This window comes from Microtus oregoni, unplaced genomic scaffold (genome assembly GCF_018167655.1).
Source record: "Microtus oregoni isolate MIOR12 unplaced genomic scaffold, Mior012 000129F_ref0000347, whole genome shotgun sequence".
NCBI lineage: Eukaryota > Metazoa > Chordata > Mammalia > Rodentia > Cricetidae > Microtus > Microtus oregoni.
Window position 1 is genome coordinate 588,228 of NW_024544772.1, and position 17,370 is coordinate 605,597.

At 45.4% G+C, this 17,370-nt stretch overlaps 1 pseudogene; it reads right to left on the reverse strand.

Moving 5' to 3' along the window:
• Positions 1 to 17,164, reverse strand: part of LOC121444511 — a 77,885-nt pseudogene extending 60,721 nt beyond the window's left edge.
• Between the last annotated feature and the right edge of the window lie 206 nt (positions 17,165 to 17,370).

Below are 17,370 nucleotides of genomic sequence, written 5' to 3' on the forward strand. Positions count from 1 at the left end.
ACACGGCACGCCTCCACACACACACATACAAATACATACTCATGCCTCATACACACAGCACGCCTCCACACAGACACTCACATACACACTCTTGCCACATACACACGGCACGCCTCCACACACACACATACAAATACATACTCATGCCTCATACACACAGCACGCCTCCACACAGACTCTCACATACATACATACACACATACACACACATGCCACATACACACGGCACGCCTCCACACAGAAACTCACATACACACACATGCCACATACACACGGCACGCCTCCACACACACACATACAAATACATACTCATGCCTCATACCCACAGCACGCCTCCACACAGACACTCACATACACAGACATGCCACATACACACGGCACGCCTCCACACAGACACTCACATACAGCATACATACACATGCCACATACACACGGCACGCCTCCACACACACACATACAAATACATACTCATGCCTCATACACACAGCACGCCTCCACACAGACACTCACATACATACATACACACATACACACACATGCCACATACACATGGCACGCCTCCACAAGACACTCACGTACATACATACACACATACACACGGCATGCCTCCACACACACACATATAAATACATACTCATGCCTGATACACACAGCACGCCTCCACACAAACATCACATACATACATACACACATACACACACATGCCTCCAGACAGACACACATACAAATACATACTCATGCCTCATACACACAGCACGCCTCCACACAGACATCACATACATACATACACGCATACACACACATGCCACATATACACGGCACGCCTCCACATACTCACATACATACACATGCCACATACACACGGCATGCCTCCACACACATTAATACAAATACATACTCATGCCTCATACACACAGCACGCCTCCACACAGACACTCACATACATATATACACACATACACACACATGCCACATACACACAGCACGCCTCCACACAGACACTCACATACATACATACACACATACACACACATGCCACATACACACGGCATGCCTCCACACAGACACTGACATACACACACTTGCCACATACACACAGCACGCCTCCACACACACACATACAAATACATACTCATGCCTCATACACACAGCACGCCTCCACACAGACACTCACATACACACACATGCCACATACACATGGCACGCCTCCACACACACACATACAAATACATACTCATGCCTCATACACACAGCACGCCTCCACACAGACACTCACATACACACACATGCCACATACACCCGGCACGTCTCCACACAGACACTCACATACAACATACATACACATGCCACATACACACGGCACGCCTCCACACAGACACTCACATACATACACAGGCCACATACACATGGCACGCCTCCACACACACACATACAAATACATACTCATGCCTCATACACACAGCATGCCTCCACACAGACACTCACATACATATATACTCACATACACACACATGCCACATACACACAGCACGCCTCCACACAGACACTCACATATATACATACACACATACACACACATGACACATACACACGGCATGCCTCCACACAGACACTCACATACACACACATACACACGGCACGCCTCCACACACACACATACAAATACATACTCATGCCTCATACACACAGCACGCCTCCACACAGACACTCACATACACACACAAGCCACATACACACGGCACACTTCCACACAGACACTCACATACAACATACATACACCTGCCACATACACACGGCACGCCTCCACACACACACATACAAATACATACTCATGCCTCATACACACAGCACGCCTCCACACAGACACTCACATACACACACATGCCAAATACACACGACACGCCTCCACACACACACATACAAATACATACTCATGCCTCATACACACAGTACGCTTCTACACAGACACTCACATACATACATACACACATACACACACATGCCACATACACACGGCACGCCTCCACACACTCACATACATACACATGCCACATACACACGGCACGCCTCCACACACACACATACAAATACATACTCATGACTCATACACACAGCACGCCTCCACACAGACACTCACATACATATATACACACATACACACACATGCCACATACACACGGCACGCCAACACAGACACTCACATACACACACATGCCACATACACACGGCACGCCTCCACACACACACATACAAATACATACTCATGCCTCATACACACAGCACGCCTCCACACAGACACTCACATACATATATACACACATACACACACATGCCACATACACACGGCACGCCACCACACAGACACTCACATACACACACATGCCACATACACACGGCACGCCTCCACACACATACAAATACATACTCATGCCTCATACACACAGCACGCCTCCACACAGACACTCACATACACACACATGCCACATACACCCGGCACGTCTCCACACAGACACTCACATACAACATACATACACATGCCACATACACACGGCACGCCTCCACACAGACACTCACATACATATATACTCACATACACACACATGCCACATACACACAGCACGCCTCCACACAGACACTCACATATATATATACACACATACACACACATGCCACATACACACGGCACGCCTCCACACAGACACTCACATACACACACATGCCACATACACACGGCATGCCTCCACACACACACATACAAATACATACTCATGCCTCATACACACAGCACGCCTCCACACAGACACTCACATACACACACAAGCCACATACACACGGCACACCTCCACACAGACACTCAGATACAACATACATACACCTGCCACATACACACGGCACGCCTCCACACACACACATACAAATACATACTCATGCCTCATACACACAGCACGCCTCCACACAGACACTCACATACACACATGCCACATACACACAGCACGCCTCCACACAGACACTCACATACACACACATGCCACATACACACGGCATGCCCCACACAGACACTCACATACAACTTACATACACATGCCATATACACAGGGCACGCCTCCACACACACACATACAAATACATACTCATGCCTCATACACACAGCACGCCTCCACACAGACACTCACATACATACATACACACATACACACACATGCCACATACACACGGCACGACTCCATAAGACACTCACATACATACATACACACGGCACGCCTCCACACACACACATACAAATACATACTCATGCCTGATACACACAGCACGCCTCCACACAGACAGCACATACATACATACACACATACACACACATGCCTCCAGACAGACACACATACAATACATACTCATGCCTCATACACACAGCACGCCTCCACACAGATATCACATACATACATACACACATACACACACATGACACATACACACGGCACGCCTCCACACACTCACATACATACACATGCCACATACACACGGCACGCCTCCACACACACACATACAAATACATACTCATGCCTCATACACACAGCACGCCTCCGCACAGACACTCACATACATATATTCACACATACACACACATGCCACATACACACAGCAGGCCTCCACACAGACATTCACATACATACATACACACATACACACACATGCCACATACACACGGCACGCCAACACAGACACTCACATACACACACATGCCACATACACACGGCACGCCTCCACACACACACATACAAATACATACTCATGCCTCATCCACACAGCACGCCTCCACACAGACACTCACATACACACACATGCCACATACACACGGCACGCCTCCACACACACACATACAAATACATACTCATGCCTCATACGCACAGCACGCCTCCACACAGACACTCACATACATACATACACACATACACACACATGCCACATACACACGGCACGCCACCACACAGACACTCACATACACACACATGCCACATAAACACGGTTCGCCTCCACACACACACATACAAATACATACTCATGCCTCATACACACAGCACGCCTCCACACAGACACTCACATACATACATACACACATACACACACATGCCACATACACACGGCACGCCTCCACACAGACACTCACATACACACACATGCCACATACACACGGCACGCCTCCACACACACACATACAAATACATACTCATGCCTCATACACACAGCACGCCTCCACACACTCACATACACACACATGCCACATACACACGGCACGCCTCCACACACACACATACAAATTCATACTCATGCCTCATACACACAGCACGCCTCCACACAGACACTCACATACATACATACACACATACACACACATGCCACATACTCACGGCACGCCTCCACACAGACACTCACATACATACACATGCCACATACACACGGCACGCCTCCACACACACACATACAAATACATACTCATGCCTCATACACACAGCACGCCTCTACACAGACACTCACATACATACATACATACATACACACACATGCCACATACACACGGCACGCCTCCACACAGACACTCACATACATACACAGGCCACATACACACGGCACGCCTCCACACACACACATACAAAGGTTCCCTTTTTTCCGATAACTCTAGCTTATGTCAAATCGACATAAAACTAGCCAGCACACTGCCTTGATACCCACCCGGCAAAGAGACTAGATTCACCTTTATGAGACAATATTAACATGTGGATTAAAGACAGAAAATCTTATTTAAAATATATTCTTTTTTTAACTGGATTCCCTACAGCAGGGCCTATTTAAATCAGAAAAGCACAGCTAATCCATTATGAGTCTAAACAATGCTGGACAAGGCTCAAGAACAACATATACTTCTCGATCAATTTCTCTGAGGTAACTGAACCAAAACGTCACTCCTGGCAAAGGGACCAAGTTGCTTCAATGACTGTGGTCGTAGCCGTATTTATCAGAACAAAGTCCGCTTTGCTCAAGTGAAACAGGAGTCGCCTCTCTGCTCCCTTCCTGTAACACAGTCTTCCTCCTCCAGCGCTTCCAAGACCTCTCCCTCCGTTTCTCCTGGAAGACGCCTCCTAGACTCAGGTCTAGGCAATCCTCATGGTCTTCCTCAAAACCACAGTTAAAAATGAAAACAACCCTCATATGCTTTTTGCTTTTCCTTCTTAAAAGCAAAGGCTGGGGATACAACAAACACACATTCCAGCTGGGTGTCAGGTGACCAAGCAGCTGCACCGAAATTCAGCATGTCAGTCAAGGTCACGATTAAACAATAAGGTACTAGAGTAATGAATAAGTAGTAAATTTAAAATTTAACCATTTATCAGAATTTCATTATTCGATTGTTTTTAAAAATAGTGTTGTGCGGTGTATTCATGATTTTTGTGTGTGTGGGTGCACATCTGTATTGTGCATACAAGCTTGTGCAGAGGGCACCCCAGGGGTCCTCCCCTTAGTTTTCCAGCCCAGCTGTCTCACAGGCCTGCACCTGTCTCTGCCTCCCCAATACTGGGATGACAACCATGTAGCGCCACCTCTGGCTTTTGTAAGCATCAGGTTCTGGACCACAACAGATCCCCACACTTGCATGGCAGCCACTCTGTCCGCTGGGCTATCTTCCCAGCCCCTGTAACTTATTTTTTTTTTGGCCTTAAGAGTTTTAAATGTATTTATTATATCATATCATGACTTGAGAAAAGAACGGATCCTTAAACCTTGGGTTTGAAAATACAAATACAGAGTAAGAGAAGAGGAAGGAAAAGCATGAATTTATACTCATGTATCAGTTCCAGGTCAGAATCTTTTCAAAACTGGAATAACAGATTTTAATCATCTCACACCGTGAAAGAAGCACACTTCTTTCCTCCTCTTCCAAGCACACTTTTTATTCTAGAAGTTTCCAGAAAAATAATTGCTATCTCTGCAAACAGCGACTGGCTATTAGCAAGTTCTACGATGCCAGCACTGTTTTACAGAGTACAAGATTAAGGACCTTCTGTCCAAGTAATCCTTTTAAATAAATGTACAGTTCCTCTTACATATTGGTTTTCTATCATCATTGTGGTGAGGAGGTGTGTGGAGAGGTTGGCTGGTTTTCCTTCTTTTCTTCCTTTTTTTGAGATAGGGTCTCACTATGGCTGTCCTGGAACATCTATGTAGACCAGGCTAGCTTTGAACTCATAAAATCCACCTGCAGCTGTCGCCCAAGGGCTGGTATTAAAGGCATGTGCTACCATGACTGGTTGGTTACCATGAGACAGGATCTGAATGATGCCACCCAAGCTGGACTAGAACTTGTCATGTGCCACCGGCTACCTTTAAATCCGTGTCCTTTCTGCTTCAGCCTCCTAAGTGCTTGCAGCCACCCACCCCCACGCCTAGCTCTACCTCTCTGGGGTTTTGTTGTTGCTGTTTGTTTGTTTCTTTTGTCTTGCTTTCAGACTCATATTTGAATGCATAGTCACCAGGGAATGGCACTATTTGAAAAGGTTAAAAGATTAGGAGGTGTGGCCTCGCCAGAGGAAAATCATGAATTCTAAATGTTAGGTTGAACTTTCAGATCTTAAGAGAAAAATAATTGCCAGGTGGTGGTGACAAGAGCCTTTGCTCCCAGCAATCGGGGGCCAGAAGCAGGCCGATCTCTCCGAGTTCTACATAGTGAGTTCTAGGACAGTCAGGCAGTAGAGACCCTCTCTGAAAAACTAATCAAAACAACAGCAAATCCCTAATTAGAATGCGTCGTATGGAGAGCTGATATTGGGACTGGAGGGATGTCTCAGCAATTGAGAGCACTTGCTGTGCTTGCAGAGAAAGCAGTTAAATTCCCAGCACCCATGCGGCTGCTCACAATCATTTACAATTGCAGTTCCAAGGAATCTGAGGCCCTCTTCAGGCCTCTGGGGGCACTAGGCACACACGTGTACAGTCAAGCAAAATATTCATATACATAAATTTTTTAATAAAAGGAACCATTATCGATCTGATTAAATGACATTTGCAGAATGGTCTCCTCCTCTCAGATCCTGGTGTGACTCACTGCCCTTGTTTAGCTTCCAGTTTACACAGCGCCTGCTCAGAAGGATGAGCTCCATGTAGGGATCAGTGACCTCCACAGACGTGATCTGAAGCCGCCCTCCCAAGTCAGCCTTCACCACATGACCTGCACTAATTCTCCCCTCCCCCGTTGGTAGCTGAAATGATCTGCTATGGGGAATCTCTGGAATAAGCCAGAACAGTTCCTGAAAGGCTCCGGTCCCAGGTCCAGTCTGTAATCTCTTGTATTTTCGGTTGTGAGCCTAGCTAGCCTTTAATAGCTGAGCAATCTCTCCGGCCCCCAATTTTACACACTAAAACCACAAGGCGGGGCAGGAAAGCAAGCGAGATTTTACAGAAGCACACAATGGCGGTCAGCAGGTTGCTAAGAGCAATGACCCGTTGTTTCGGGGATTTGTCCAAGTCGTCCCGCTTCAGGTACCAAGTGAAATCATGCTTGGCAAACAGGCAGACTCAGCTGAGCTTTAAGTGAACCACTAGATAAAGCAGTATAACACCTTGGTCTGCTCTACCATTCTTCTGACTTCAGAAGTTTGTCCACTCTCATTCACTTATATTAACTGTCATGCCGGGAATGCTGGTGCATATCTTCAATCCCAGCTCTTGGGAGCCAGAGGCAGGAAGATCTCTGAGCTTAAGACCAGTTTGGGCTACATAAAGAGTCCCAGGCCAGCCAGGGCTACAGAGTGACACTTATCTAAAAAAAAAATACTTTTTTATTTCCAAGTGTTTGCCTCATGTATGCACACCACATGGTTGGTGCCTGGAGGCCAGAAGAGGGCATCGGATCTCCTGGAACTGGAGTTACGGTAGAAACGGAAACCTAGTCCCCCCAAGGAAGTGCTCTCAACGTCTCAGTCATTCCCCCGGTCCCTATGTTTATAGATTCAATGGTGGATGATAAATCAAATTGTGGGGTTATATACTATAAAAAGATGTAGCCCTGTGTGTTGGCACATGCCTTTAATTCCAGCACTTAGGAGGCAGAGCTAGGGGGATCTCTTGTGAGTTCAGGGCCAACCTGGTCTACATAGCAAATCTGAGACCCTATCTTTAAAAATAATAGAGCCAATAAAGTATCTAATGTTGATCAACTGATATGAAAAGGTCAGCAGTATATATTTTAACGGGTCAGATTGGAGAAGAGCATACACAGGATTCTAATTTCAACTCTACCAACCACCCCCACATACAATGCATCGCACCCTGATAAACACGGCCAGTGTGGCCTGGCACCGACGGAGGCAAGCATTTGCTGATAAGGGAAGGCAGGTCTGCATTCCCATGTGAGAGAACCCCAAGAATTTTCAGGGCACCGTGTCAGTCAAAACTATTTCCCACAACTCCGAGGTCCAGAAACTCATCAGATGGAGGAAAGCAACCCGCCTGTCACACAGACTCTTCTAAGGGAGGACTAGGCGGCACACACTCTGGGACGCAGGGGAAAACTTACTGCGGTGGATAGTCGGGATGCCAACGTCATTTCCAGGTTCCCTTTGAGGCCGAGCAGCGCAGGGACTAGAATGAACACTTCTGTCACGTTCCTGAACACCTCCCAGTGCTGGGGACAAGAGGAACAGCTGCTCTTTAGAACGAGGACATCTCTAAAGACCCTGGGCTTCTGCTTCTAACGTTGCTTCTCCTTTTCTGTCACTGAGACAGGGTCTCACCCTGTGCCCTGGTTGGCCTAAAACTCAGTAAGTAGACCAGGCTGGGCTCCTGAGTACAGGGATTAGGGCGTGCACCACCCTGCCTGGCATTGCTTCCCTGTCTTAAATACAATAATACAAACGCAAAAAAAAAATGTTTTGGGCACTGGGGACGTAAGCTGGGGGACTGCGAACCTGCCTGACATACAGGAGGCCGTGGGCACCATCTCCAGAACCACACACAAATGGAGGCTGGGGCAGAGGTGGAAGAGGTGGAGGAGGTGAAGGAGGGAGGGTGAAGACAAAGAGGAGCAGCAGTTTGGGTGTGGAGATGAGGAACAGAAGTTAGTCCTTATTTTAGTGCTACATTGTTTGAACACATTTCAATGAGCATATGGAAATTTTCTTTTAAAATAAACTATTTCAAAAGACTGCTTGCTGACTGGGCTTTTCTTTTACTTGGCTTATTTTGGGGTTTGCAAAAGAGTTACTTTATTTGCAAGGAATACGTCAAATCTAAGATAATGCTTGACCGCTGGGGATACAGCTCAGGCTCCTGCCACACGTGATGGTCCACTGTCAGCACCGCAAAGATGTTATCCTATGCAAAGCAACTGAATGAGAAAACATGAAGTCAAGCCAGATGTGTGCACACCTGTGATCCCAGCACTTGGGGGAGGCGCTAAGGCAGGAAAGACTGCAAGCTCAAAGGTATAGAGTGAGACTCTATTGAAAGAGGGGAAAATGGAGGAGGAAAGGAAAAGAGAAAGAAGGGGAGGGGAGAAGGGAGGAGAGGAAGGGTTTGGGTGAGTAAGCATAAGGACCCAGATTCAACACTCAGAACCTATGTTTTAAAAAAAAAGAACATGATGCCACATGCCTTTAACCCCAGCACTTGGGAGGCAGAGTCAAAGGCAGCTGGATCTCTGTGAGTTCAAGGCCAGCCTGATCCACACAGTGAATTCCAGAAGAGCCAGGAGATGTGGAAATTCCTGTTTCAAAGTAACGAATCAATCAATCAATTAAAAACCCGGAGAGCCAAGCACGTTGGCATGCACATGACCCCAATGATGAGGAGGCAGAGGCAGGCAAGACCCCTAGAGCGTCACTGGCTGCCAGTTGAATCCGTCAGTTCCAGATAGAACTGAGAGACCCCGCCACAGGAAGACACCCACGGTTGGCCTCTGGCACACACGAGCGCGGGCACACACACAGTGTGCGAAACTGAAGATGGAAACTCACCTGTACTATGTCCAAAACCATGCCGGCAGAAACTGTTCCAAAGCCGGCCAGCAAGAACGGCATGGGAGGGGTCCGAGTACTCGGGGCTCCCGGGCGGGCAGCAGTTCCTTTGTTTCTGTGGCCTGCCTGCACCAAGCAGGGTAGGCGCTTTGTTTGCGAGCTGCCCAACCAGCACGGAGGCTTGATCTTTCGGCGCCAGGAGACCCAGCATTGGGGTGAGTTTCTGGCCCACGGCGCCAGCCTGGAACGGGGAGCTCGGGGGTTTCTTGGCCCCCTGTCCTTCTTGGGCTCTCTGCAGGGCCTCTACTCCCTGGGTGCTGCCTCTTTCTTCCTGGCCCACCCAGCTTCTGTCCAGAGCCCTCCCCACTTGGCCCCACTGCCCTCTTTTGGCGCGTGGCATCGCCCAGCCCAGCCTAACTGGGCGCTGGGTCCGAGTACTCTGGGCTCCCGGGCGGGCAGCAGTTCCTTTGTTTCTGTGGCCTGCCTGCACCAAGCGGGGTAGGTGCTTTGTTTGCGAGCTGCCCAACCAGCACGGAGGCCTGATCTCTCGGCGCCAGGAGAGCCAACATTGGGGAGAGCCAGCGTTTGGTAGGCAAGGAGACCTGATCGGCTAAAAGAAGATCCATAGGGAGCATTTGGAAGAAGAGATGGGCCGACGTCCAGGCAAGAATTAGCCCAACAAGCTGAAAAGCAACATGAAGCCACCAGAAACAAGCGACCACACAACGGGAGGACAAGAACCCCTTAATCAAGAAGAAGGAGAAAAGATTGACTTCATGAAAGTGATTGACACCCTTAAACAGCATGTAAAAAACACCCTTATAGAAATGGATGAGAAATATAACAGAAAGTTTGAAGAATTGAATAAATCAGTGAATGATACCCTAGAAAACCAAGGAAAAACAATCAAACAGATAATGGAAACAGTTCAAGACCTGAACACTGAAATGGAGGCAAAGAAGAAAACACAAACAGAGGGCCGGCTGGACATGGAAAATCTAGGTAAATGAATAGAGACTACAGAAACAAGCATAACTAGCAGAATACAAGAGATAGAAGAAAGACTCTCGGATTCTGAAGATACCATAGAGAAAATAAACACACTGATCAAAGAAAACAGCAAGTCCAACAAACTCTCATCACAAAACATTCAGGAAATATGGGACACAATAAAAAGACCAAACCTAAGAATAATAGGAGTAGAGGAAGGAGAAGAAGTGCAGCTCAATGGTACAGAAAATATATTTAATAAAATTATAGAAGAAAACTTTCCCAACCTAAAGAAAGATACACCTATGAAGGTGCAAGAAGCATACAGAACACCGAATAGGCTGGATTAAAAAAAAAAAAACATCCCCTCGCCATATAATTATCAAAACACAAAGCATACGGAATAAGGAAAGAATATTAAGAGCTGCAAAGGAAAAAAGGCAAATTACTTATAAAGGTAAACCTATCAGACTTACACCTGACTTCTCCATGGAAACCATGAAAGCCAGAAGGTCCTGGATAGATGTATTGCAGAAACTGAGAGACCATGGGTGCAAGCCCAGATTACTATACCCAGCCAAGCTTTCATTCACTATAAATGGAGAAAATAAAATTTTCCAGGATAAAAACAAATTTAAACAATACACAGCCATAAATCCAGCCTTACAGAAAGTAATTGAAGGAAAATCACTAACCAAGGAGTCCAACAATGACCACAATAACTCAGACATCTAGAGACCCTTCACCAACACAAAACAAAGAAGGGAAACACACAAACTCTATGACTAAAAAAAAACGACCGGAGTTAACAACCTCTGGTCATTAATATCACTTAATGTCAATGGACTCAACTCACCTATAAAAAGGCACAGGCTAAGAGATTGGATAAGAAAACAGGATCCAACATTCTGCTGTTTACAAGAAACATACCTCAACCACAAAGACAGGCACCTACTCAGAGTAAAGGGCTGGGAAAAGGCCTATCAAGCAAATGGACCTAAGAAACAGGCAGGTGTGGCCATACTAATCTCTAACAAAGTTGACTTCAAACTTAAATCAATCAGAAGAGATGGAGAGGGGCATTTGATACTCATAACAGGAGCAGTTCATCAGGATGAGGTCTCAATCCTGAACATCTATGCCCCTAATATAAAAGCACCCACGTACATAAAAGAAACATTGCTAAAATTCAAGGCAGCCATCAAACCGCACACACTAATAGTAGGAGACTTCAACACTCCTCTTTCACCAATGGACAGGTCAATCAGACAGAAACCTAACAGAGAAATAAGAGAATTAATGGAGGTAATGAATCAAATGGACTTAACAGACATCTATAGAACATTCCATCCAAATAGGAAAGAATATACCTTCTTCTCTGCAGCTCATGGAACCTTCTCGAAAATCGACCACATAGTCGGTAACAAAGCAAACATCCACAGTTACAAAAAAATATTAGTAACCACCTGTGTCTTATCAGATCACCATGGATTAAAATTAGAATTCAGCAATAATGCTACCCCCAGAAAGCATACAAAGTCATGGAAACTGAACAGTCAACTATTGAACCATACCTGGATTAAGGAATAAATAAAGAAAGAAATTAAAGTCTTCCTGGAATTCAATGAAAATAAAGAAACAACATACTCAAACTTATGGGACACTATGAAAGCAGTCCTAAGAGGAAAGTTCATAGCACTAAGTGCCCACTTAAAGAAAACAGAGAAAGCTCACATTGGAGACTTAACAGCCCACCTGAAAGCTCTAGAACAAAAGAAGCAGACTCACCTAGGAGGAGTAGAAGACTGGAAATAATCAAACTGAGGGCTGAAATCAACAAAATAGAAACACAGAAAACAATCCAAAGAATCAATGAAACAAAAAGCTGGTTCCTGAAGAAAATCAACAAGATTGACAAACCACTATCCAAGCTAATCAAACGGCAGAGAGAGAATTTGCAAATTAATAAGATCAGAAATGAAAAGGGGGACATAACCACAGACACAGAGGAAATTCAGAGAATCATTAGATCTTACTACAAAAGCCTATATGCCACAAAATTGGAAAATGTAAAGGAAATGGATACTTTTTTAGATAAATATCATATACCAAAGTTAAATCAGGACCTGGTGAACAATCTAAATAGACCTGTTAGTCGCGAAGAATTAGAAGAGGTTATCAAAAACCTCCCTACCAAAAAAAGCCCAGGACCAGATGGTTTCAATGCGGAATTCTAACAGAACTTCCAAGATCTAATACCTATACTCCTTAATGTATTCCACAATATAGAAACAGAAGGGTCATTACCAAACTCCTTTTATGAAGCCACAATTACTCTGATACCAAAACCACTCAAAGACTCAACCAGGAAAGAGAACTACAGGCCAATCTCACTCATGAATATCGATGCAAAAATCCTCAACAAAATACTGGCAAATCGAATCCAAGAACACATCCGAAAAATTATCCATTATGATCAAGTAGGCTTCATTCCTGAGATGCAGGGCTGGTTCAACATACGAAAATCTATCAATGTAATCCAGCATATAAATAAACTGAAAGAAAAAAACCATATGATCATTTCATTAGATGCCGAAAAAGCATTTGACAAAATTCAACATCCATTTAAGTTAAAAGTCTTGGAGAGATTAGGGATACAAGGGTCATATCTAAATATAATAAAAGCTATATACAGCAAGCCGACAGCTAACATCAAATTAAACGGAGAGAAACTCAAAGCCATCCCGCTTAACTCAGGAACACGACAAGGATGTCCACTCTCGCCATACCTCTTCAATATAGTGCTTGAAGTTCTAGCAATAGCAATAAGACAATATAATGGGATCAAGCGGATTCGAATTGGAAAGGAAGAAGTTAAACTTTCGTTATTCGCAGATGATATGATAGTGTACTTAAGCGACCCCCAAAACACCACCAAAGAAATTTTACAGCTGATAAACAGCTTTAGTAATGTGGCAGGATACAAGATCAACTCCAAAAAATCAGTCGCCCTCTTATACACAAAGGATATGGAAGCAGAGGGGGAAATCAGAGAAGCTTCACCATTCACGATAGCCACAAACAGCGTAAAATATCTTGGGGTAAATCTAACCAAGGAAGTGAAAGATCTATTGGACAAGAACTTTAAGGCATTGAAGAATGAAATTGAAGAGGATACCAAAAAATGGATGGACCTCCCTTGCTCTTGGATTGGGAGGATCAACATAGTAAAAATGGCAATTCTACCAAAGGCAATTTATAGATTCAATGCAATCCCCATCAAGATCCCATCAAAATTCTTCACAGATCTGGAGAAGACAATAATCAACTTTATATGGAAAAACAAAAAACACAGGATAGCCAAAACAATCCTATACAATAAAGGATCTTCTGGAGGCATTACCATCCCTGACTTCAAACTCTATTACAGAGCTACAGTAATGAAAACAGTGTGGTACTGGCATAAAAACAGAGAAGTCGACCAATGGAATCATATAGAAGACCCGGATTTTATCCCACAAACCTATGAACACCTAATTTTTGATAAAGGAGCTAAAAGTATACAATGGAAGAAAGAAAGCATCTTCAACAAATGGTGCTGGCACAACTGGATGTCATCCTGTAGAAGAATGAAAATAGACCCTTATCTATCACCATGCACAAAACTCAAGTCCAAATGGATTAAAGACCTCAATATCAGCCCGAACACACTGAACCTGATAGAAGAGAAAGTGGGAAATACCCTACAACAGATGGGCACAGGAGATCGCTTCCTATGTATAACCCCAGAAGCACAGACATTAAGGGCAACATTGAATTAATGGGACCTACTTAAACTGAGAAGCTTCTGTAAAGCAAAGGACATAGTCACTAAGACACAAAGGCAACCTACTGACTGGGAGAAGATCTTCACTAACCCCACAACGGACAAAGGTCTGATCTCCAAAATATATAGAGAACTCAAGAAACTAGACTTTAAAATGCTAATTAACCCAATTAAAAAATGGGGCACTGAACTGAACAGAGAATTCTCAGCAGAGGAAGTTCAAATGGCCAAAAGACACTTAAAGTCGTGCTCAACTTCCTTAGCAATCAGGGAAATGCAAATCAAAACAACTTTGAGATATCATCTTACACCTGTCAGAATGGCTAAAGTCAAAAACACCAAGGATAACCTTTGCTGGAGAGGCTGTTGAGGAACGGGTACCCTCATCCATTGCTGGTGGGAATGCAATCTTGTGCAACCACTATGGAAGTCAGTGTTTCGGTTTCTCAGGAAATTCGGGATCAACTTACCCCTGGACCCAGCAATACCACTCCTGGGAATATACCCAAGAGATGCTCTATCATATGACAAAAGCATTTGTTCAACTATGTTCATAGCAGTATTATTTGTAATATCCAGAACCTGGAAACAACCTAGATGCCCTTCAATGGAAGAATGGATGAAGAAAATATGGAATATATACACGCTAGAGTACTACGCTGCGGTAAAAAACAATGACTTCTCGAATTTTGCATGCAAATGGATGGAAATAGAAAACACTATCCTGAGTGAGGTGTCCCAGACCCAAAAAGATGAACATTGGATGTACTCGCTCATAATTGGTTTCTAGCCATAAATAAGGGCCACGGAGTCTACAATAGGTGAACCTAAAGAAGCTAAGTAAGAAGGTGAACCCAAGGAAAAACATATAGTTATCCTCTTGGCTAAGGGAAGTAGACCAAATTGCCGGGGAGAAAATTAGGATCTTGGGGGTGGGGTGGGATGGGGGTAAGGGGAGACGGGGAGAGAAAAGGTAGAAGGGAAGGAGGGGGGACTTGGGGAATCAGGAGAATTGGGATAAAGGAAAGGTGGATAGGGGAGCACGGAACCACAATTCTTAGTTAAGGGAGCCACTTTAGGGTTGGCAAGAGATTTGACCCTAGAGGGGCTCCCAAGTGCCCAAGATGAGGTTCCCAGTTAGTTCCTTGGGCAGCTGAGGATTGGGAACCTGAAATGACCCTATCCTAGAGCAATACTGACGAATATCTTGCATATCATCATAGAACCTTCATCTGGTGATGGATAGAGATAGAGACAGAGACCCACACATGAGCACTGGACTGAACTCCCAAGGTCCCACTGAGGAGCAGAAGGAGGGAGAACATGAGCAAAGAAGTCGGGACCACGAGGCATGCACCCACCCACTGAGACAGTGGAGCTGATCTACTGGGAGCTCACCAAGGCCAGCTGGACTGTGACCGAAAAAGCATGGGATAAAACCGGACTCTCTGAACATGGCGAACAATGAGGGCTGATGAGACGCCAAGGACAATGGCACGGGGTTTTTATCCTACTTAATGAGCTGGCTTTGTGGAAGCCTAGCCAGTTTGGATGTTCACCTTCCTAGATACGGACGGAGGCGGGAGGACTTAGGACTTACCACAGGGCAGGGAACCTGGACTGCTCTGTGGACTGGAGAGGGAGAGGGAGAGGAGTGGGGGGAGGGGGAGAAGGATGGGAGGAGGGGGAGGGAAATGGGAGGCTGGGAGGAGGTGGAAACTTGTTTTTTGTTTATGTTTTTTTTTTCTTCTTTTCTTAATAAAAAAAAAAAAAGAACGGCATGAGAATCTGCAGAGCCATGACTCCGCTGGACTCCTTCCGGAGCTTCCGGTTTGTTTCCACAATAACATCATTGCCCTCACTGGACAGATCTTCGTCCTGCAGCATGGCGGTGGTTTCCGAAGCCTCCCTTCAGTCGCAGTAGCTATAGCTGGCATAGTAGTCGTACTTGGGGCTGCCGCTGGCTGGCGCATGCCCACCGCCGCCGCCGTAGAAGGCCTGCTCCAAGAACTCGTGGTAGTCCAGATGTGGCCTGACCTCTTGCTGAAGGTCTGCGCTCCGCCCGACAGCCTGTCCTGCCAAAGGCCATTCGCTTTTATGCCTGTCGTCCTGGTTCTTCTGGTAGATGACTGGCACCATGCTTAGAAGTAAGTTCAAAAACTTGTCAGACTGAATGGTGTTTAGATTTAAAGTCCAGTTGACAAAACCTCCTCCACTGTCGGGGCTGCCACTTGTCTTGCAGGTGACAGATCTTCCTTTGCTGTGAGTCATGTTGTCATCACAGAAAGCCCTGTGTCCTCCAAACTCAAGTTCCACCAAGCATAGCAGAGCCTACGCTGTCCCAGCGCTCCCCAAAGTTAAGCCATTGGCTTTGCTGTACAGGGAACACTCCCACTGGTAAGAAACATTCAGAAGTTCTAGAGAGGGATTCAATCTGCAATGAAAAAATAAAATTTAAAAACTTAGATTAACTACACTTATACTGATTTTCATACACGCACAGGAGCCATACTCTGAGTTGGAGACAGATCGGTTTTGTGACATACAAGCGTT